Here is a 24218-nt window from a genome sequence, read left to right as displayed (position 1 = left end):
ACTGTCCACTGGGTCTTGAGCATATAGTTTCCTTTCCTAAAAGCATTCAAAGATTATGAGCACTATGATATCCTATTAACTATCTATACTTTTCATATGGGTGCACTAGCGGTTTTGAGAATGGAGATTGATGGGAAGGAAAGTTGCCGGCGACTTCCCTAAGACTGGCCCACTTGTGTTGTGTGGGGTGGTGGTGAAGGCCTGAGGTCCCCTTAACCTCCTCTGCACAAACCTTGCTGACTTCCCCCGGGCAGGTGCCCAGTGGTGGCCCTGGAATCCAGGAGGAAGAAGAGGGAAGGCTATTGGGAAGCAGAAGCCTCGCAGTCCCACTTTTTTTTCTTTTTTGATTTTTGGGCCACACCCGGCGGTGCTCAGGGGTTACTCCTGGCTGTCTTCTCAGAAATAGCTCCAGGCAGGCTCGGGGGACCATATGGGACACCGGGATTCGAACCAACCACCTTTGGTCCTGGATCGGCTGCTTGCAAGGCAAACACCCGCTGTGCTCTCTCCGGGTCACAGTCCCATTTAAACTCAGTAAATTGCATTAGGCTTGAGGCCTCTTAGTTCCCCATGCCGGCAAAAGTCTCCCTCTTTCCAGGACAAAACGTTTTGCAGTGAGCTGGGAACGGTATGTTTGCCAGTGAAACCCAAGTCCACCCTGTTTGTGTTGGGTGGGGGTTGGTGAAGGCCTGGGGTCCCCTTTAAAGTTTTCCCCGGCACCAACCTTGTTGGCCAAGACAATTCTCTCTCTCTCTCTCTCTCTCTCTCTCTCTCTCTCTCTCTCTCTCTCTCTCTCTCTCTCTCTCTCTCTCTCTCTCTCTCTCTCTCTCTCTTTTTGGTTTTGGGGCCACACCTGGTGGCACTCAGGGGTTTCTCCTGGCTCTGTGCTCAGAAATCGCTCCTGGCAGGCTCGGGGGACCATATGGGATACCGGAGCTTGAACCACTGTCCTTCTGCATACAAGGCAAACGCTTTGACTCCATGCTATCTCTCCAGCCCCCTGGCCAAGACAATTCTTAGTACGCACTAACTTAGAAAGATTTTCCCCAAAAACGATACTCTTAAATAATTAAAGTTTTAAATACACCAAAACTGCACTTGAGAATACACAAAATAATTTTGAGCCAGTAAATAAAAATCTAAAAGTGGGAATATAAATAAAAAATAGAAAGACTTGAAGAAAGAGATTGAGTTTAGACAAAGAGAAAAAGTAAAAAAAAAAAAAAAAAAAAAAAAGGTCAGAAATGAAGAACAAATGACAAGATTTTAACGAGACACTGTGCATGAGGCATCAAAGAAAGAAACAACCAAAAGAAAGAAAAAGAGATAAAGATAGAGTAAGAAGGATTAAAGTAGTGGAAATGAGAGGGGCTAGTGCTTTTACAGTCCTGGTGAAAGACAACAAGATGGAGCTATTTAAAAATTATTATCTAGGGGGCCGGAGAGATAGCATGGGGGTAAAGCATTTGCCTTGCATGCAGAAGGTCGGTGGTTTGAATCCTGGCATCCCTATGGTCCCCTGAGCCTGTCAGGAGAGATTTCTGAGCGTAGAGCCAGGAGTAACCCCTGAGCGCTGCTGGGTGTGACCCAAAACCAAAAAAAAAAATTATAATCTAGAGGCAGTGAGATAGCACAGTGGGGAAGGTGCTTGCTTGACAGGCAGCTAGCTAACCCAGGTTTGATCCCTGGCCTATGATCCTCTGAGCCCTGCCAGGAGTGATTCCTGCATGCAGATCCAGGAGTAACCCTTGAGCATTGCCAGGTAAGGGCCCTAAGTGCCTCCTAATAAAATTACAATCTAACATTATTTTTCACCAAGGAAAGAAATAAAAACCTAAGTCTATAAATTGAAGGAGTTCCCTGAGTACCTGGAAAAATTAACTCGGGAAAATCAAATACAAAACAACTAGTAAAATGATTCAATTCCAAAGATTGATTCAATTTCAAATACCCTCCAAAAGAACAAATAATTTACAATTAAATTCCTATTTGCTGTTTCAAAAACACATTGCAAAGAAAAGCAATCACGAAGCAGCAATTTATTCTTACTTTTTAATTAAAAACTTTTATGTTAATAAAATTTTAAATTGAATCACTGTGAGAGGCACAGTTGCAAAGTTGTTTGTGATTGAACTTCAGTTATACAATGCCCAACACCCATTCTTTCACCAGTGCACATTTCCTGGCACTAATGTCCCCACTTTCCTTCTTGCCCCCTCTAGCCTGCCACTAAGGCAGACATTCTCTCTCTCTCTCTCTCTCTCTCTCTCTCTCTCTCTCTCTCTCTCTTCCCCTCACCCTCTCCCTCTCTCTCTTCCTTTTAGAAACTGTGTTTTGCAATATTGAAGGGGTATCATGTATATCATTTTACCTCCTTTCAGTACCCAGTTCTTGTCCTGTGTGATTATTTCCAACTATCATGGTCATAATGGCCCCTTCTCTGAAGCAGCATTTAAAAAAGACAATGAAGAGTCTGATGAAATGAACTCTTTAATACTGAAATTCTAGGAAAAACAATTTTCAATATAAAAGAACTTAGGTACTTGTTCTAATGCTTTGGGCAGAAGCTGCTAGAGAGGGAACTTAATTCACTTAGAGATAGATGAAAAAGCATCAGCAAAAAGGCCAAATAGAGGGTACATGGAAACACAGAAAGAGGGAGGGCTAAAACCAGGGTCAGCACGGGATGAAAATGCTGTGACTCTGGAACTGAAAAGAATCGAAGCCCTGCAAAGAATGAACTTTCTTTCCCTTCAAAAGAAGCGTCAGGACCTCAGAGATAATACAGTGGGGGAAGCATTTGTTATGCTTTTGGTGACCCTGTTGGACCTCTGGCACCACTTATGGTTCTGTGAGCATCTACAAGAGACAACCCTGAGCACAAAACTGGGTAAGCCCTGAGCTCAGCTAGGTGTGACCTCAAAACAACAAGGGGCCAGAGTGGTAGCACAGTGGTAGGGTATTTGCCTTGCATGCAGTTGATCCCAGTCAGACTTGAGTTTGATCCTGGCATCCCCTATGGTCCCTCAAGCCTGCCAGGAGTGATTTCAAAAGCAATGCCAGGAGTAACTCCTGAGTGCTGCTGAGTATGCCCCCCCCCCCAAAAAAAAACCCAACAACTCCAAAACAACACAACAGCAAGAAAAGTAACTCTACCTTCTCCTCTAAGAGCAGCATAGGCTTAGCAAGAAGTTTAATGGCATTTCAGAAGTTATTATGGTAAACTGGGACAGCCAGGCAAGGAAGCAGACAGACTGAGACTTCCTATGTTTTGACACTGACCATGGTTCGAAGCACCCAAGATGGTCTGGGAAAGACCAGCCTCTGTTCTCCTTGGTGAAACAGTTCCTCAGTCCTCTCTCAAACCTCCTCTACCCATTCTGTTCAGGGGATTTTTGACTAGCTTCCTGTTCTTGTGGGTGGCTTGAGAGATTAGCATGCTGACCAGATGTCTTCAGTGTGGGTGCAGTAGCCACAGAACCAGACTGTGATCTGGACAGCATCCCCCATCACCTTCCCTTTTCTCTCTGCTCGCCTTCTGCCATTACACAGCTCTTCCACCCTGGAGCTTCGTGTCTCACCATCTGCATCGTCTGTCGTAGTCTCTCGCACTGAACAATCTGCAGTCTTCTTACTACATTTGTCTTTTGATCTGATTTCTTAGTAGTGACCTGTTCTTATATATATGTAATCTCTCCCCTTTTACTTATTTTTGCTACATGATTGGTTATGTCCTAGATAAACAAACTTTTGTAGAGCTAAGCTATCAGACTGAATCTGTCTGGTACAGTTGAGACTTCGTAAAATGACCAACTTAAAGTCAATTAATTTTCACTTCCTTTGTAACTATTCCACTCCCAAAAGATTAGCCTTTAGTTTCCAAGTCTCCTTTAAAACTCTACTAGTGAAACTAATAGTGAGGGGCTGGAGAGATAGTTGAGTAGGTAGTGGCTTGACTTGTATGGATTTGACCTGTATTTGGTCCCCTGAGTCCTTCCAAGTGTGATCCCTGATCACAGACTCAGAAATAAGACCTGAGCATGGCTGGGTATGGGCCCCGAATCCAAAGAAAGTATCAGAGAGTGACATCTAGTTTATGCATGTGATAGAAATGATTTTATTTAATTGAGTGCATTTTGCTTGATTTCCCTTATTTCCACCACAACTCTGAGGTTTCTTTTTGACTCACTTACTGGTGAGAAAAAAATCTGATAAGTGGATTTTATTCTGCTATTTTTCACTTTTCAGGTGAAGTTCACAGCATGCATAAATATTCAAATATAAAGGACAAAGTTGCTATATAAGATGAGATAACAAATTCTATTATATCACCTAACATCACTTATTTTATAGTTGCTAAACTGGACATGTTTCACCCTGTATTTTACAAATTGTGTAAATTAAAATTTTAGTTATTTTTTGTTTGTTTGTTTTTAGGGGCCACACCTGGCAGCACTCAGGAGTTACTCCTGGCTCTGTGCTCAGAAATTGCTCCTGGCAGGCTCAGGAGATCATTTGGGATGCTGAGTCATCTGGGGTGGGCCGTGTGCATGGCAAATGCCTTACTGCTGTGCTATCACTCCAGCTCCCAAATTTAAGTTTTTACTTTAAATTAATTATCTATACATTTATTTACCTAAGAAATAGGCAAGAAATCTCATGTTCTTTATTTCCTTCCCATCATTAATACTTTGCATAACACATAGCTATGAACAGAATGCCACCAGGCTGTCTATACACAACATTCTCATCTTCAGATACCTCAGTTTTACGTTTATTGGTCATTGCGGATCTACCCTGTGCTTGTTCTCATCAATCCCAGGCCAGAGAGCCAATTCCATCCCCACAGCACTTTCTCTCCTGCTCTCTTTTTATAACCCACCCACCTTCCTCCTGCCACAGCTCTCTGTGCCCCCATCCCTGACCCTTAGGTAGCATTCATCTATTTCTATTCTCTACTTTTGCCATTTCAAGAATGTTTTTTTTTTTTGAGGGTGACAAGCAAGTGCAGAGGTTGTGAAAGCATTCACCCCGACAATTTTAGATGTAAAAAAAGTTTGTTAGGGAAACAGGATATTTGCAAAGAGGACAAGAGGGACTTACTCTTGTATTACCTTTCCTGAATGGGGTGAGTTTTGGGGAAGGGCAGTCTATATAATTTAGGGAGTCAAGCCTAATATCAATATAATAGGTAGGTACTGTTAGCAGTATTGCTGACATGCATTTCTTTTCTTTACAAATGTTGCTTGCATTCTACTGATAAAGATTCTGCTGGGTTGCTGTAAATCAGCATTTGGGGCCTGTCTAAAGGGAATTGAAATGTTTGTATGTAGACAGCCCAGGGCAAGCCTAGGGGCAAAGCTCCCCATTGTGCCTGAGGATCTAGTCTGGCATTTTCTTGTTCTCTGCATAGATCCTCATTTAATAGATTAAGCATGGAAAGGGAAGCTTCTGAGATGTTCTAACATTAACTACTACAATCTGTAAATGTTACTATTAATTTTCTGAGAATTGGTAGTGCGATGCATTTTTTTTCATCATAGACTTGGATTAGAGCTCATATTGTCTTTGGATAATGAAGTAAAAATACCTTGTTATCCCATGGAAATCTCCAAAGTCCCCTATAAAACTTCAAGCTTGCACATTAAAAACCAAAAGAAGAACCCAAATTGCTCCTTCCAGGTAACTAAACAAACATTAGAAAATCCATTTACACAAGAATATGCTACATTGCTTCCAGGAGCCTTCCAACTCTGCTGGCTCTCTTTTTAAGTGGGGGAAAAATACCTCAGGGCACTTTTACTGCTTTTCCCCACCCTAGAACACATCTAACCACGCAGAAGCAATCTGATCCCCAGCTGGAATGATATGAGTGGAATGAAATATTTTTAAATGATGTCTTGATAGCTGTTGAAATCCCTGGGCCTCTGCTGTGATTTGACAGCTTGGTAATTGCTAATTTGCACTTATGCTAATTTAACTCAATCCTATTTGATGGTTTTGGTGTTAAGACTTGTTGACTGAGTTGGGAGTGATGAGCTAGAAGGAAGAATGAGGGGGACAGGAGCTGGGGGCTTACCTTGTGTTTCCTAACACCTGCACCAGAGCATCTTCTCCAAGGAAGATGCTCAGTGTCTTTGATGAATAAAATCTGAAAAGGGGGTGTGTGATTCTTCAAGTGGGGAATTAGTGACTCTTCAGCCTCACAAGCATCTGTGTGTAAAGATGCTATGTTTTAATCAGGTATGGTCGACATCTAATCCTTTCTTTGTCTTTTACTGGATCGGTTGCTTGCCTGATAGATGGGTGGCTTCCTCCAACTTAGCCCTTTCTGCTTCCATCTCTGCCTGTTGCACCCCTGCCTGCCCCATTCCTACCTGCTGCACCCCTGCCTGCTGTACAGTAGTCCTTTTTTACACCTCCTTGAGTATTCTCCCCTCACTCTGCTATTTTGGACTGGGAGATGGATCAGTGAATGGAGCATATGCTTTGCATGTGGGAGTTCCAGGTTCAATCTCCTTACCATATGGTCCTCTGAGCATACGGAAGTAATTCCTGAGCACCCCTAGGTGTCCCCAAACAAACAGACAAAAACATAAAACTAGGGCCAGAGTGATAGTTCAGTGTGTAGGTTGCTTGCCTCGCATATGGCAGACCTGGGTTAGATCCCCAGCAACCTGTCTATTCCCCTGAGCTTGCCAAGAGTGATCCCTGAGCACAAAATCAGGAGCAAGCCCTGAATACTGCCAGGTATAACCCCTCAAACAAAACAACAAAACCATAAAAATCAAACACCAAGGTTTTGTAAACTTAGGTCTTGGGATTTGGTGTTCAGGGGGCGAGCACCGCCATTTTTGACCCCTGCTGCCTCCTCACCATTTTATACATTATCTTCTGCAGACATTCTGGTAATTGTGCCAGGTTTATCCATCAGGAAAGGATGCAATCACGCCTGGCCACCTGCAGGGACTCTGCTAATGTCGCATCTAATTTCACAGATTCTGGATTTTCTGTGTTTCCTGGTGGTGCAGACAAGATTCAGATAAACAGGCGTGACAGCCTCTAGCATACTTTCATTAGAGGCCAAAAAAAGCAAGCCAGAGTTTCTGGTGTCCTTGTTCTCAAAAACTGAGTCACATTAGGCTATCCAACCTATAGAATTTTCTTGCAGAAGCTTGGTCAGTTTACAGAACTAAAGATCCTGTGTATGGGGGAATGCCCTGGCATGTGTGTGTGTGTGTGTGTGTGTGTGTGTGTGTGTGTGTGTGTGTGTGGTGTTTTGTTTTGTTCTGTTTTGTAGCCACAATTGGAGGTGCTCTGGGTTTATTCCTGGCTCTGTACTCAAGGCTTACTTCTATGGATATTTCGGGAACTGAAAAGTTTTGAGATATAGTGCAGAAATATGTATAAAGTAGATATGCATCTTTCTAATTTCCCCATGAAAATCTTAGCCACATGATCATTCTTCCTCACGGAACTCCAGAGGCAGTTGCTCCCAGTTCTTTTGTCCCCTAATCCTGGAATCTACTTTCTATCTATTTATTTGCCTGTCTAGGACATTTTATGGGAATAAAATCATTTAATGTGCAAATTTTTGTGTTTGACATCTTTTACTTAGTGCTATGCTTTTAATATTCTGCTCAGTTAGGCTACTTCTAACTGTGCCTAGGGCTAGACCAAACAGTGCTCTAGGGATTACGGGGCTTGGGGGATGGAGATTATCCTTAGGTCTCCCATATGCAAAGTGTGAGCTCAGCCCTTTGAGTAATTTCTCCCACCTATCTTTTAAAATTTACTTTATTTATTCTTTGACTTACATGTATTATTATTATATCAATTATATTATATGTTATGTTATGTCACTATATTATATTATGTTAGCTTACCTCATTATGTTAATCAATTTTGTCTCTTGAATAAATTCTTACAATTAAAAAAATAAAAAAGAAAAAAAAGAAAAAAGAAAATAAAATTTACTTTATTTAAAAAAATATGTATCACATAGTTAACATAGTTGATTATAATTAATTTGTTACCAGATAAAACAATTTTTGGGGGGTTTTGGAGCCATACACTCTCAGGGGTTACTCCTGGTTCTGCTCACAAATCACTCCTGGCAGGCTCAGGGGACCATATGGGATGCTGGGAATGAACTCGGGTCCATCCTGGGCTGGCTGCATGCAAGGCAAATGCCCTACCACTGTGCTATCTCTCCAGCACAACATTATTTTTAAAAGAATAGAAAGGGAAAAAAAGAAGGAAAAGTAGAGAAGAATAAAAAAGAATAAGTACAGAGACAAGCAAATTTGTGAAAATTATTATATCTCAAGTGAGGTCATTAAGTCATTGTCAGAGGGTTTAGTAAGTAAGATCTTGTTGCAAGTTTGATTATTTTGCTATTTCATTTGTTTTTGAACATTAAATAACTTCAGCTACACATTGGCATCTAAACTGGTATGTTTCAATGGGGATGACAATATTAAACAAAAATAAAGTTGCCACGGGGTTCAGGGATTTAAAGCACTATGACTGAGGCTTTTGTAGTGGACATGTTTTCAGCTGCCAGGTCTTCCAGAAGTACGGGAATGCGGGGGTATGGGGGGCGGAGGGTACCTGGACTTACTCCAAAGACAAGTCCTAGTGATATCAGTCTCAGTACTGGCATATCTCAAGTTGGATCAGATTGGTGTCTCTACAGAGAGTCATAGAGGAGTGTGGGGGCAATTATGGGAGATGAAAACAGCAGGCATGGCTGTGGTAAGGTAGGGGCTTGGCCGTTCTTCTCTTCCAGAGATTGTCAGCTTTAGCTGCATTTCACCCATCTTTTTAAACTGTTGTTGTTTGGTTATCTTCTTGTTTATTTCACAGTCCCTGGCAGCTTTATATTAAACAATCTGTGGATGTGTTTAAGGAATCCCCCAGGGGTAAGGGTGCTCTAGCAGAGTAAGCTTTGAGTCAAGACACATAAAGACAAGTGGTGTCTCCAGGGAAAAGCCAAACATGTCAAATATTAAAACTTCTAAGAAATGAGGTTCTGGAAATGCCTGTCTTTCCTGAAACTGCCTGACTAAATTCTTCGGTGGTTTAGGAAAGGGGAAAAAGGTTGAACAACAGAGTGTCCTGTTTACCACCCAGTCAGCCAAGTCTCTATTCTCATGGCTGTGAGTCTTTTATTGGCTTTAAGAGCCCTCAAATTCACCACCCACCCACCACCACTCTACCCATTCACCACCCATCCAAAACCAAAAAAAAAAAAAAGTCCTCAAACAAGGACAATCAACAGATTCCTCTCTCCCTCCCTCCCTTCCTTACCTCCGTCCCTCCCTTCCTTCCTTTCTCCCTCCCTCCTTCCTTCTCCTTCTTCCTTCCCTTCCTCCCTCCCTCCCTTTCTTTCTCCCTCCCTCCTCCTTCCTTCCTCCCTCCCTCCCTCCCTCCCTTCCTTCCTTCCTTCCTTCCTTCCTTCCTTCCTTCCTTCCTTCCTTCCTTCCTTCCTTCCTTCCTTCCTCCCACTCTCCCTCCCTCCCTCCCTCCCTCCCTCCCTCCCTCCCTCCCTTCCTTCCTTCCTTCCTCCCACTCTTCCTCCCTCCCTCCCTCCCTCCCTCCCTCCCTTCCTTCCTTCCTTCCTTCCTTCCTTCCTTCCTTCCTTCCTTCCTTCCTTCCTTCCTCCTTCCTTCCTTCCTTCCTCCCTTCCTTCCTCCTTCCTTTCCTCCCTTCTCCCTCCCTTCCTTTCTTCCTCCCTTCCTCCCTCCCTCCCTTCCTTCCTTCCTTCCTTCCTTCCCTCCTTCCTTCCTTCCTTCCTTCCTTCCTTCCTTCCTTCCTTCCTTCCTTCCTTCCTTCCTTCCTTCCTTCCTTGCTTCCTTCCTTCCTTCCTTCACTCTTTCTTGGGCTCTCATTTATTTTATGGGGCAGTAGGTTTTTGGAGGCCCTTACCGTCTTCTTGCTAATTTTGCTCTGAGATTTTATTTATTTTTTTAGGTTCAGATATTGAACCAAGGCATTATTTCTATGAAATGTGCATGTCACATTGGGCCACAGCCTTGTCAGATTTGAGATTCTTGACCAGAATGAGACACAGTAGTACAAGGTAGAATTATTTGCTGCTGTTGGTTGATGAGAACAATAAAGTCAATGCCTATACAACAATGTGCTAAATTAATTTAAAAATATTAAGGGGCTGGAGCGGTGGTGCAATGGTAGGGCATTTGCCTTGCACACACTAACCTAGGGCACCTCATATGGTCCCCCAAGCCAGGAGTGATTTCTGAGCTCATAGCCAGGAGTAACCCCTGAGCATCACTGGGTGTGGCCCAAAAAGAAAAAAAAAAGAAAAAAGAAAAGAAAAAACATTTATAAAATATTAAGAACCTGAGATATTTACCTCCAGGCTGAGCTACTATAACATCTATGTTCTCTCTCAAAGACCCAGCTTTTATTGATTCATTTATTTATTCTGGGCACAACTATTTTTTTATTCTTCAATGAAGTTGTATTATCAGTCTCTTGGGTTTTGTCTATATTACACGGCTACAGTTATTTGGTATATTTGTTTCTAGGCTAAAATGCCATCCAATTAGGCAATGAACATCAGATTTAAGCAAAGGGTTTTGATTACAAGACACATCTGCACTGAAAACTTATTTTATCTTGCCTACAAAGAAATTTTATTAATGTAATTCAGCATATTAAAGAGTGATATCAATAGATGCATTAAAAGCATTCAAAGCACATAAGAATTAGAAAAAATATTTAACATAATAAAAGCTAGCTATTACATGCACTCTTAGACACTCCACTACATATATTCTCCCAAATCATAGCTACAATCTCACTTAACGTATTAAAGTCATTCATGATAAAGCCCAGAAATAAAAAGAAACCGGGGCCGGGCGGTGGCGCTGGAGGTAAGGTGCCTGCCTTACCTGCGCTAGCCTAGGAGACGGACCGCGGTTCGATTCCCCGGCGTCCCATATGGTCCCCCAAGCCAGGAGCGACTTCTGAGCGCATAGCCAGGAGTAACCCCTGAGCGTCACCGGGTGTGGCCCAAAAACCAAAAAAAAAAAAAAAAAAAAAAAAAAAAAAAAGAAATAAAAAGAAACCAAGAGTAGGAATAAAAATTATGTTTTCATGATTGAAAAGAAGGAACTAAATTGTCAATTTTTTTGCAGATGTTATGACCATTAGGTTGGAACCATGAACATTAGATAAACTATTAAAATTAATAAAAGTCAGCTAACTATTGGATTTTTTAATCAAAATTGCATTTTATATATTATGCAATAAACATTTATAAATGACAAAATAAAACACCTTTTATGATATACACTAAAGAAAACATGTAGAGCAAACAAAGAATAAACCCACTAACCTGAAATAAATACAAAAGAGACTTGTGTAGTTTTATCGTTTAATGATAAAATTTAACTGAACAATATAAGGAAAAACTAGAGATAATATAAATCTAGAAATAATAAAATCAGAAAGACTTTAATATTTCTAGAAGTGATCCATAGATAAATGTAATTCTAAATTCCAGGCACTAATAAGATTTTTCATTAAATTTGAGTATGCTCTATGAAAGATTAATAGGCTAAAACAATCAAGAACTCTTTGTTGTTTTTTTTTTTTTTAAGACTTTGGGATTTACAATAATGTTAATGACAGGGTTTCATGCATACAATATTACAGGACAATGCCCTCTTTTACCAGGGTGTCTACCAACCTCAACCTACCTCCACTTTTCCTACCCGGGTTAACTCAATCCTGTAGACCAGTTCTCAGGCTTGGCTGCATATGGACATTTGTCAGTTCCTTACTATGCTTCTTTATATTCCACTTATAAGGCTGCCATTTTTTTGGGGGGGGGGCCCACACCCGGCGGTGCTCAGGGGTTACTCCTGGCTGGCAGGCAAGGGGGACCATATGGGACACCGGGATTCGAACCAACCACCTTTGGTCCTGGATTGGCTGCTTGCAAGGCAAACGCCGCTGTGCTATCTCTCCGGGCCCAAGGCTGCCATTTTTTATCTGTCTCTTCTTTGGACTCAGCATGATACTCTCTAGATCCATCCACATAGCAGAAACTGCATGAATTCATCTCTTTTAATCATCAAGTAGTATTTCACTGGGTGCATAGACATAGTTTCTATATTTACTCAGCTGTGATCAAGACCTCTCCTCTCTGAAGGAAAAGACGATGCTAGCGACTTGTCCTCTGGATCTTTAGCTGCACCACATCAGTGATGACTAGGGCAGTTTGATGTTGATTTGGCTATGGGAAGAAGAGCATGGGAACAAAGTGGAGAGATTCCCAAAGTTCCACATGGAGGTAGGAATGTGTCATTAACACATGAACACTTGCTGAAGGTCAGTGAAGGAAGGACTGGCTTCCAAATACATCAGGTTGAGTAATTGTTATTCACACGGCAAATAATGAAATCAGACACTACTCCCCCCATACAAAAACCAATTTCAAATAAATACTTAAATATTAAATAATTTTTAATAAAAACTTAAGTATTAAGTATCAAAACATGGTCTCTGTGGTCCAAGATATGCATAAATTACTTAAACACATCCTAAAGAAGAAGATTGGAAATGTTGGCTGGCATCCAAATGCTATACAGAAATGAAAAAAGGGAAGCTGTGAACTGGCAGAACATATTTTTAGTACATAACTGACAAAAGGTCCAACATATGAAATATTTTTAATAAAACAACTGCTCAATACACCAAAAATACAAAAGCTAAGGGTTTGCCTAAGAGGAAGCATATAGAACCACTGTTGATGTGAAAAGAAGCTTAAATATATCAATAAGCATAAACATCTTAACCAGAGAGAATTGCAAATTCAAACTATCCTAGGCTCTTGCTAAACATTTCTATCCTTTGTCTGATAAAGCAAAGAGATTAGGAGAGATGTGGCATATTTTTGCACTGACAGTTGATGCAGACTATCACTGATAAAGGGCTTAAGAATAATATTATCGGGGCTGGAACAGTGGTACAAGTGATAGAACGTTTGCCTTGCATGCCCTAACCTAGGACAGACCAGGGTTTGATTCCCCGACATCCCATCTAGTCCCCCAAGCCAGGAGCGATTTCTGAGTGCATAGCCAGATTATTTCTGAGTGTCACTGGGTGTAGCCCAAAACAACAACAACAACAACAACAAAAGAATAATATTATCACTTTGAGAAATAAAAACAAACAACATTAAAAATAAAAACCTGAAACTCAATGATTTTATTATTCCAAAGAAAAACCCATAGGCATGAACATTAGGGAACATATAAGAGTATATTTGCAGTCAAGTTTTGTTAGGAAAATAAAATCCCTGAAGGAAATCCAAATGCCCATTGACAGAGAATGAATAGATTGTGGCATTTCTATGCAGCAGAGGACTGTGTGTGATGAGATCAAAGCATTACTGCGGAAACAAACATACATGAAGTCAGCCCAATTTAAGGCAGGATATGTCACTCGGAGCATATACAAAGCATGAACAATTTTGTCAAGTTCCATCACAGGTAAATCTTAAAATGTGCAGCGACTTACATGCAGTGAGAACATTCACTAATGTGGCTCAGAGAATTCAACAGAGTGGGAATCTGTGGGAGAAAGTGATTGTGTGTGTGTGAGTGTAGGCATGAATGTGTGCATATGTGTGAGTGTAGAGTAGGTACGTGTACATACATGCATGAGGTTGGGTTCATCTGTGTGTACATAAATGCAATGCTGACATAGGCACAGAAGGTGCTGAGCAATGCTAGTTCTTAAACCAGAACCCAGAGCTATTTTCTTCATTTTCTATTATTTGTCAGGCTTCACTAGAGATGCTCTTTAACCTGCCTCAGTAAAAGATCCAAATCTAGCGAGCCATCTTTGTGAGCATTTGCACATCATCGTCAAGGAAAGAGCTTTGAAGGAAGCACTGGGAGACAAAAACAGTTCCTTGTGCTTCCCCAGAACAAAAAAAAAAAAATCAAGATTGGGCTCAGTTTTCTCCGCAGAAATGCTGAATGTCGGGAGATCTGGATCAGTAAGGGTAGCAAGACTGTGATTCTGGGATGGGCCCACAATAGACTCTCTCTGAGATTCATTTTGAGAGCTGCAGTTTTCCTTTAATCCTATTCATGCTTTTGAATAAAATTCAGTGCAAGCCCCAATGGGTTTTTGGGTTTTATTTTCAAGGACAAAAGGTCTGCAAGCAAAAAATCTCTTTGTTTCTGTTCTTTCCGAGAATGGTTCCTCAATACAGGGGTGGGGGTCCGCATCCCTCCTAATCTGCATTCCCAGCTTGTCTCCCCACCTTCCTACCCAGTGCCTTGATTTTTCAAGTACTAGGCACAGATTAGGGGGGGGGGGATGGGGAGGAGACTGAAGGCAGGGCAGGCCTTGTCTGGGTCAGGGCTGACTTTCCTTGGCTTTGGGTGTTATCTTCAACCACTACTTTTGTGGATTCATATTTCCCCTTCTTCCTGCTGCAATAGATGCCTTATCTGTAACTCCCTTTTATTTATTTTTTTAAGTTAAAATATATTGGGGGGAGGTCATAACCAGTGGTGCTCAGGGCTTACTCTGGCTCTATACTTAGGAATTCCTCTTGATGGGGGCTCAAGGGACCATTTGGGGCACATGGAATTGAACCCATGCCAACTGCGTACAAGAACCTCACCTGTTATATTATTGCTCCAGCCCCTTTAAGAGGAGAACATGACTTTATCCTGCTGGTCTTTCAGATCTGAGCTGTCTGTCCACCCCAGGGTTCTCATGGACCTGGCCTCTACCACAACCTTATTGTACTCTTGGGCACAGCCCTGTCTTGTTCAACAGATGCTCTCAGGAATCTCAGAAACTTTTGTCTTAAAACCTCAGAGTGCTGCCTCTTCAAGGACAATTTTCACTCACTCTCATCTTTTTGGTTTTGGGTGGGGGTCACTCTGAATCTCAAAGAGAGATTATTCTCTCTTAGATTAGGTAGAGAGAGGCTGTGCCATAACCAAATACAAATTTTCCCTCTCCTCTTCCAGCCTCCAGCCCTCTGATCCTTTCTGTGGGCACATGGGGACAGATTTACAGAGCCTTGTTTTCCTTTCTGCCTTCTGAAGTTCTGTAAGGTACTGTTAGCCCATTCCCCATTCTTCCTGTGTAACCTTACCTGCTAGTAGGACCTGCCTATTTCTGGGGGGAGGGGTCTTTGGGAAGTATCAATAGGATTGCCTCAGGGGTGGGAAGGAGGATGGATTGGGAGAGATTCAGCAAGGAAGAAACTTCGAGGAGTGCTGGCAGAATGGGGAGTGAGGACAGACAAGGTTTAATGCAGGGCTGAATAAGGATCCAATGTAAAAGGTTATGATAGGCCACACATATTGGCCAGGACCTTGAATAAAGCTGATGTCTCCTGAAACCTGACTGCCTATGAGTTTTCTCTCCGCTACTATCCTGAACCTACAGACTTGCTGTCTGGAGAGGTTGCGGACTCGTGGCCTGGGTAGCAAGAAAGACCTCATCCTTCCATCCATCACCATTTAGCCCCATCCAGGACTGTTATTCAACAAGGTACCTGCAGACAATATGGAACAACCAGTCCAGAATGAGAACAGAGACTGATTGTACTGTGCTCTAGGAATGTTTGTGAGTAAATGTGTCACCTGTGATTCCTCTTCAGAGGCAAGAATTCTTCCATATCTCATGTCCATAGTCCCAGGATGGGACTGACTGACAAGATGAGAGATTTTCTGATCCCTTTGTGTTGACAGGTCAGGAATCTCACCAGAATGTGACATGAGGTGCTGGACATGCAGTGGAAGTCAAGATAGTTGACATACAGAACTGCAGCTGGCACATACTTGACTGCAAAGATCCCATAACTCCTAGCGTGGGTTGAATTCAGGAGCTTCAGGTATCAGTCTAGACCAAAACTAGCACTAATCCTCCAAGTGTCAGATCCAACTTGTAAGCATCCTGGTTCCTTTCAGGAGATAGCTAGTGGCCATGCAAACACAGGTGACATGGACCTAGAAGTGTGGTGTGGAGATGACCCCATAGGTACAGCTTCCCAGAGGCATCACCCTTCTTCAGAAAGAAATGCCTAGTAGCAAAGAATGATGCTTCCACTCCAGGGATGGAATGACTTGATTCTGCAGGAAATTCTATTTATATTATTATGTTATGACAAATTGTTGGAATAACCAATCTTTTCCCTAATCAAGAGATCTTCTTCTCTGCATGTGTTTGTCCCACCTGGATGGGAAGAATCTCTAGATCGGCCCCCTTCCTCTACCTGTTCTCCATCCATGGGGTGGTCCTAGTCTTCCCAATAAAGACCAGGGGTCAGAGAGATTTCCATGGCTTGTTCCACAACTTGCCTGTCTGCAGGTTTGTTATGCTTGCAACTAGCTGTGGTGGAAATTCCTGAACCTGCTTTATCTTCCTCACTTGATGTGAATTATTTCCTGTGTCAGCATTGCTTCCAGACCAATGTTTCCCAATCCCCCCAAGATTGGGGTGTGAGGGTTTCTCTTCAAAACTCTACTGACTTGGGGCTGTAGCTGTAGCACAAGCCATAAGGTGTCTGTCTTGTGCTAGCCTAGGATGGACCACGGTTAGATATCCTGGCATCCCTCAAGCCAGGGGCGATTTCTAAGTGCATAGCCTGGAGTAACCCCTGAGTGTCACCTGATGTGGCTGAAAAACCAAAACCAAACCAAAACAAAACAATAATAAAAAAAGAAAAGCACATTGGCTCATTCCCAGCCTGGCCTCTTGACATGTGCCTGATACAACGGAGGGAGAACATGGTGCTCAAGCCCAGACCCTCCAGGTAAGAAAGATACCCATCCTGTGGAACCATCTCTCTCTGTGCTTGGAAGTCACAGGTGAAGGATTGCTCACTTCTGTCCTGAGCTTCTCTCATTATCCGAGGACTCGTGGGCAGGCATCTCTCTCCCATTCTGTTTGGAAACTTTCTCTGAGGCCAGCTCAGCCACCAGAGCAGGTGCAGGATCATCCTTCACCTGTAGCAACCTTGGGAAGGTATTCTGGAGCCATTGTGGTTGTTGCCTTTGTCCCTGGGAAAAGCAGTCGCTCCCAGCAGCACAGGCCTGGGTTTCTAGTTCATTCACCCTTGAGACTAGAGGCAGCTGTGAGGGACTGGAAAGGAAGCAGGCCTGGAGTAGGGAGCCTGGCCTGGCTTCTTTGGGATGTGAGATGGGGCGAAGGAGGAACAGGGTCCTTGCAAAGGAAGAATTTCTGCAAGGGAAGAATTGCAGCCTCAGCCCTCCTGAGGGGAGGCAACTAGCAGAGCAGCTGGAGGCATCTTGTCAGTGATAGGGCAGGAGGTAACAGGCTTCAGAGGCCAGTGTGGAATCAGCTTCTCCTGGACCTGTTAGAGCTGGGGCTGACGTCTCCTCTGGGATGTCTCAGGCTGATCCTCTGGGACTGTGTGCAAACCTGGGTGTGTGCCCGCCCACGATCCCTGAGCACTGTGACCACAGCTGCCTGGTGAGGATGCATTTGCCCGACTCTCTGGAGCTGCGTGCAGACATGGGTGTGTGGCCGCCCCCGGTCCCTGAGATTTGAGGCCAGGGTGGAGGGAAGGCAGGACTCTCCCTGGGTGAGCTTAAGATCACCTGGTCTTGGCCTTCTGGGCTGCTCTCTGAGCAGATGGCCGAGGCCTTGCTCCATAGATGGATTTTCAGAAGTTAAATGCGAAGTTGCTGTGGTTTTGAGTCACCTTCCCTCCCACCCCCCACTTTTCCTCTTTTCTCTTTTCCAATCGCGACTCTTGAGTGAAAATTAGGCTGCTGTGTGGGTGGCTGTTAAGGGGCCTCGTTTCTACATCGCAGAGCTACCCACACAGCAGATTTTAGTAGCACTTCAAGTGGGACCTGACGTGCCTCTCAGCTGCGACATTAAAATAAAAAAGCCAATGGGAAGGATTCGATTGAAAGGACTGAGACCATTTCCGGAACGGAGGGAGCCATGTCTGTGGGTTCTCTGAGCTCTCACACCCTTGTAAGACTGCGTAGCAAGTCCTGCTAGGCCTTTCGAACAGAATGGAGGGCTGGGGACAGAGAGGGGTCAGGACAACAGCTGTCCCCTCCCACTTCTGCTCTGCTTCTGGCTCCTCATGACCCTCACCTTTCTAGTATTTGTGCTGCTTGTCCCTCATCTTGTGTGGACAGTCACACCTGTCAGTGTCTAGCTGACTGTACTCCCTGACAACACTCTCTGGACTCAGGGATTTGTCCTCAGATTTCTCCATTCGACACCCTCCAGGCAGATTGGGGGTGGTGGTGTCATGCTTTTACCCCAGCCCCAATTTTTCCTTTGTGTTCTTTTTTTTAATTTAAACTAATTTTTTATTTAAGAAATATGAGAAGAGAGACTGGAGTGATAATAGAGCAGTTAGGGCATTTGCCTTGCATGTAGCTAACCCAAGTTTAATCCCCAGCATCCTATATGGACCCTCAACCATTGCCAGGTGTGATTCCTGAGCACAGAGACAGGAGTATGTCATAAGCACCATTAGGTATGGCCCAAATAGAAACTAACAAATTTTAAGAGGAAAGAGAAGACAGAGAGAGATAAGAGAAGTAAATGAATTTTCCTTTGGGTTCTTTAGGAGAAAGTCTATGCCATAATGTGATCCTAACATTGTGATCCTAACACATACCAACTTTGACATTCTTTTTTTTTGTTTTGTTTTACATTTGTTTGTTTATTTGGTTTTTGGGTCACACCCAGCAGCACTCAGGGGTTACTCCTGACTCTATGCTCAGAAATCGCTCCTGACAGATTCGGGGGACCATATGGGATGCTGGGATTCGAACCACCATCCTTCTGCTTGTAAGGTAAATGCCCTACCTCCATGCTACCTCTCTGACCCCCAACCTTGACATTCTTGTAGACCAATGTTGTTTCCAGCAAAAGGAAATGAGGAGCTGGAGAGATGGCTCAAAAGACTGGAGGCTCTGGGTTCAATCCCCAGCATCACATGGTCCCAGAATACTTCCAAGTGTGGCCCCCAAACCAAAACTGAAGCATAAAATATAAACAAATGGAGAGATGCAGAAGGAATGTACAACCAAAACTAGAAAATGAACTTTGTACCTTTACTTGCTTCCATTCAGTGGGTTGCAGCAACCTTTGAGCTAACCTTGCCCCTTGTAGCTCCTCTTCTGGGCAGACCTCTGCAGCTATGAATCCCAGTCACTGACTTGAAACAAGAACCTTGGAGCTCTCCAGTGTGGTGGCCAAGCTCTCCTGGCTTTGGCTTTGTGCCCTCAAGCAACCACTTCTGCTCTGGATCAAAGCTTTGGCTGCCTTGTTGCCCAATGTCTGCAGGTGAAGGAAAGGCACAAATGCCTAGAAACTCCTTCAGTGCCTGCAGATCTGCCTCCTCCTTCAGATTGCCCATCACACTGGACAGCTCTAAGCTCTCCTGGTGAGGGTTGCAGGCTTGCTGGGGACTGGAGTCACCTAAGTCATTCCAGTATCCTCCCCAGCACTGGGTGAGGAGTGTGTGGCATCAGGTAAGTGGATGCTTGCAGGGGTCCTCAAACTTTTAAAACAGGGGGCCAGTTCATTGTCCTTCAGACTGTTGGAGGGCCAGACCATAGTAAAAACAAAAATTATGAACAAATTTCTATGCACACTGCATATATCTTATTTAGAAGTGAAGAAACAAAATGGGAATAAATACAATATGTGGCCCGCGGGCCGGGCCGTAGTTTGAAGACCCCTGCTAGAGTATCTCTGTTGATGGGAATAATCTACTGATCTTCTTAGATCAACCACAGACCTTGTTTGGGGGAAGAGTTCCTGACCCCCAAAGATAGGAGCTCCCTCTAGGTGTCTGGGTAAATTTTTGTCTCAGGACTAGTAATGGCTTGTAGCATGAATCATTGTTCTGTTCCCAGCCTGCAAGGTTTCATGGCCCATGACTGGCATCTGTGACATGGTGTTGGCAATCATGATACTGAGTGTTTCCCCCCCCCCCCTTAGAATCTATAATCTAATCAGAGACTGGAGAAGGATCCTGGGTGGCTGCCATTAGTAGAGGGGACCCCACACTCAATTTATAAAGTGTCGACACCCTACCATCTACTCTCTAATGAGCTCAGCATGGGGCAGCAGCAGATAGATTGCTCCCCTTTCTGGGTCACCTGCCCTCTCAGCCCCTCTAGGCTAGCAGATATAGACAAAGTGCAGTGGGGGCTTTCTCTGATCAGAACCTCCCCTTTTATTAAATAAAATTTTAACTGAATCACCACAAAGTTGTTCACGACTGAGTTTCAGTCATACAAAATACATCTACCCCTTCATCAGTGTCTACTTCGCCCTACCAATGTCCCCAGTTTTCCTTCCCCCTCTCCCTTGTCTCTATTGTTGTGTATGTAAACATTTTATGGGATTATGATGTTACTGACCCTACCCTGATTTGTGATTGTGCCCTACCCTAGGGTGTGACCTGGCATTCTGCCCCCACCCTAGGATGGTACCTAATTCTGCTCCCACCATTGGGTGGTACCTGATCCCACCATTGGGTGGTAGCTGATTCTGGGGCATAAAAACAAGGGTCTGTGGAAGGCAAGGGGCTTTTTGGCTGGAACTGATGCTGAGGCTTTGGACTTCAGTCTTGTCCACCGAATAAAGCTAATATTTTCACAAACCTGACTGTCTGCAAGCTGTTTACCCTCCACTTCACCTCAGAACTGCTGGCTGAACAGGGTGGCAGATGCGTGCTCTGAGCTGGAGGGGAAAGACCTCATCCTCCACCCCTCTTCAGGGGCTGACTTACAACATCTATGACAGACATTTTACATTTTTCTTTTCTCTTTCTCTTCCCTTTTATCCTTCTAGACAGTTTTTTTTGATAGAAAAAATATCATGCATATCACTTTATGTTCTTTTAGCACCCAGTTCTTGTCCAGAGTGATCATTTTTAACTATCATTGTCATAATGGTCCCTTATTTGCCCTAACTGCACTCTCCCACTCTTTGTGAAAGTCCTCCTAGCCCTCATTTTTATAGTCTTTGAGTACAATTACCATATTACCATTTTTTACATACCCCACAAATAACTGCAGTCATTCTATATCTATCCCTCTCCTTTGACTCATTTCACTCAGCATTATACTCTATATCCATCTATCAATAAGCAAATTTCATGACTTCATTTTTCTTAACAGCTGTGTAGTAGTCATTGTGTATTTGTGCCAGTTTCTTTATCCACACATCTGTTCTTGGGCTCTTGGAGGAATCTCATTCTTAACAGTGGCTCTTTTCCTGGCCTGGAACCCCCCAGTAGGGTTGCTCAGGCTCTGGGTTCTCAGACAGCACAATACCTCAGTTTGCTTCTCTTTTCTCACCATCCAGTGAGGCAATTGGCCTCAATAGACATCCCTGAGCTGACACTTTGTATTCAGATAGGCTGGTGCATTTTTGGGGTTCGTGTGTATGAACTGCCCTTATGTGGGGGAGAAAGGCTCTTCCTGTGGGCGCTGTAGCAGGGTCCATGGGACCTTCCTGCCTTCCTGCCTTTTCCTTCCCATTCAGAAGTCAGGTAGCCTCGTAGATATGTGGCATGAGCTATTGAGGTTTTCCTCCTTGGCCTCTGTCTCATCTCTGATACATCTCTCAACTGCAATTTGTGACTTTCTTATCATTCTTCCATAGCAGGGGAACATGGGATACCTTAGTTCTATCTGGTATGAAGAGGACGTTGCCTCTTTACTAGAAAGATGTTCATTTTGGGAGAATGACTTTGTCAAGAGCCAAGAACTTAGTAAGGAGAGAGAGCAGGGCAGAGTTTAAGGACAAAACAGAGGCTTTCTGTGACCCTTTCCAGTATCTGAACATGACTGAAAGATGATGAGATACATGGGGGCTTGTATCAGGGGAGCTGTTTTCTTGGAATGATGGAGGATTTGACCCAATCCAGTGGTGGGAAATCCTAGACAAAGGGAAAATTATTCCTGGGGCCAAAGAGATGGTTCATGGGTTATATGGCACTTGTAGTTTGTTCATGCTGCCAATCTGGGTTCAATTCATAGCACCATAAAACCTCCTGAGCATTGATTGCCAGGAATGATCCCTGGAAACAGGGCCAGGAATAGCTATTGAATACCACCAGAAAAAACCTTAAAACTATTTTGTGTAGGGGCCGGAGAGATAGCACAATGGTGTTTGCCTTGCAAGCAGCCAATCCAAGACCTAAGGTGGTTGGTTCAAATCCCGGTGTCCCATATGGTCCCCTGTGCCTGCCAGGAGCTATTTCTGAGAAGACAGCCAGGAGTAACCCCTGAGCACCACTGGGTGTGGCCCAAAAACCAAAAACCAAACCAAACCAAACCAAAACAAAACAAAAAAAAAACCACTATTTTGTGTTGCTTCCTTTCTACACATGCAGATCTCACATTATTTAACAGGAAGTTCCCCCTCTCCCAGACTTCCCAGAGACATTGTGGGCAGCTCATCACTGGCCTTTTCCTTTTGAAAGCAAATCAGGACCTCAGCCAGAACCACATGGGGACAAGCAGCCAAGCACAGAATTAAACACTGAGCCTGCAGACTCCAAGGCCCACCCAGTGAAAAATGAGGTTTTCAGAGCATCTCTGGGTTTGCTATTTCCTCTCTCCTCCAGCTGAGAGGCTGCTCTTACATTATTATTCCAGAAGACCCCAAGATCAGAAAGGTGATTACCCAAGTACACATTTTGGGTAAGTGTTGGACAGAGTACCCCAACAAGTCCCACTCAGAGTCCCCATCTTCCCCCACAAGATTCCCAGCTATTTAATTCCTCTGGGTTCAGCTCAGTGCAGTCCTGGGATGGGGCCTCTCTGCATTTAGAAATTATTCTCCACTCCAGCATTGCTGTTTGGTCTACAACCATGGGGTGCCTGAGTGTGGCCAAAGAACCTGAGCCAATCAGACTCCCACTCCTGCCTCTTTCTTTCTTTAGGAAAGCAGGTCCTGTTTGTCTTCTGATGATGGTGTGTGTGTGTGTGTGTGTGTGTGTGTGTGTGTGTGTGTGTGTGTGTGTGTGCGCACACACACACAATAAGGGGGCTAGCCATGTCTGTGCAAGCAGTCAACATCATTAACTTATGTAAGGCTTGAAAGAGACGCACAACTAGCAGGAAAAACTCATGGATATACTGGCCTCACAGCTCACTGAGGCTCTTCAAAGGACCTCTATGAACCACAGCTGTCGCCATATGAACTCATAAGCCCAGTACTACAGATTCTCAAATTTGTGGACTGTGTGGGAATTGTGTGGCTGTGTGACACTCCTTAACTTGAATTCTGATTTCCCAGTAGTAATATACAAAATATAAGCAAATTATTCCTACTTGCCAAAGAGCAGCAGAGATTGGGAAACTGATGACCAGATTGAAGGAAATTTTATATTTGTGGTAGATTATTGAATGCCAGAAATAATTGTATGATGAACAACTCTGTAAACCACAGTGACAAAAATAAAGAAGTTTAATTAAAAAGAAAAGAAAGCATGCAGCTACAGAGATAGCACAAGGGTTAAGACACTTGCCTTGGGGCCAGAGAGATAGCAGAGCAATGTTTACCGATCCAGGACCAAAGGTAGATGGTTCAAATCTCAGCATCCCCGTATCCCGTATCCCCGTATGGTTCCCCCCCCCCCCCATGCCTGCCCGGAGCTATTTCTGAGCAGATAGCCAGAAGTAACTTCTAAGCACTGCCGGGTGTGGCCCAAACCCCCCCCCCCCCCAAAAAAAAGACACTTGCCTTGCACACGGCCAACCTGGATTCAATGTTTGGCATCACATAGGGTGTATGTACCTCGCACCACCAAGAACACAGAGCCAGGACTAAATCCCAAGTTTACAGCTAGGTGAAGCCACAAATAGGAGTTATGCTAGCAAAACAAATAAACAAACAACAAAAAAAACAAACAGCTGTGCTTCTGTTTGCTCCATTTTCAAAATCAGTTCAGATCACATCTTGGAAAATCTGCAGAGTTTGGAGTTGCTCAGGAGACCCGTTGAATCTCCTTTAATGCTTGACCTTTCCCTTTTCATTTTGAGCAAAGCATTGATAAAGTAACAGGAAGGACCTCCTTTGTGAACTGGGAAGGGCTGGTCTGTGACCCAGAGGCACTTTGACCAGTCATGTGACCTTGGGACACTACTTCTCAGGGGTTTGCTAGGATAGGGTGGAGGAAGGCTGAAGAGCAG

The sequence above is a fragment of the Suncus etruscus genome, chromosome 12 (assembly GCF_024139225.1).
Source record: "Suncus etruscus isolate mSunEtr1 chromosome 12, mSunEtr1.pri.cur, whole genome shotgun sequence".
NCBI lineage: Eukaryota > Metazoa > Chordata > Mammalia > Eulipotyphla > Soricidae > Suncus > Suncus etruscus.
This window is presented reverse-complemented; position numbering follows the sequence as displayed.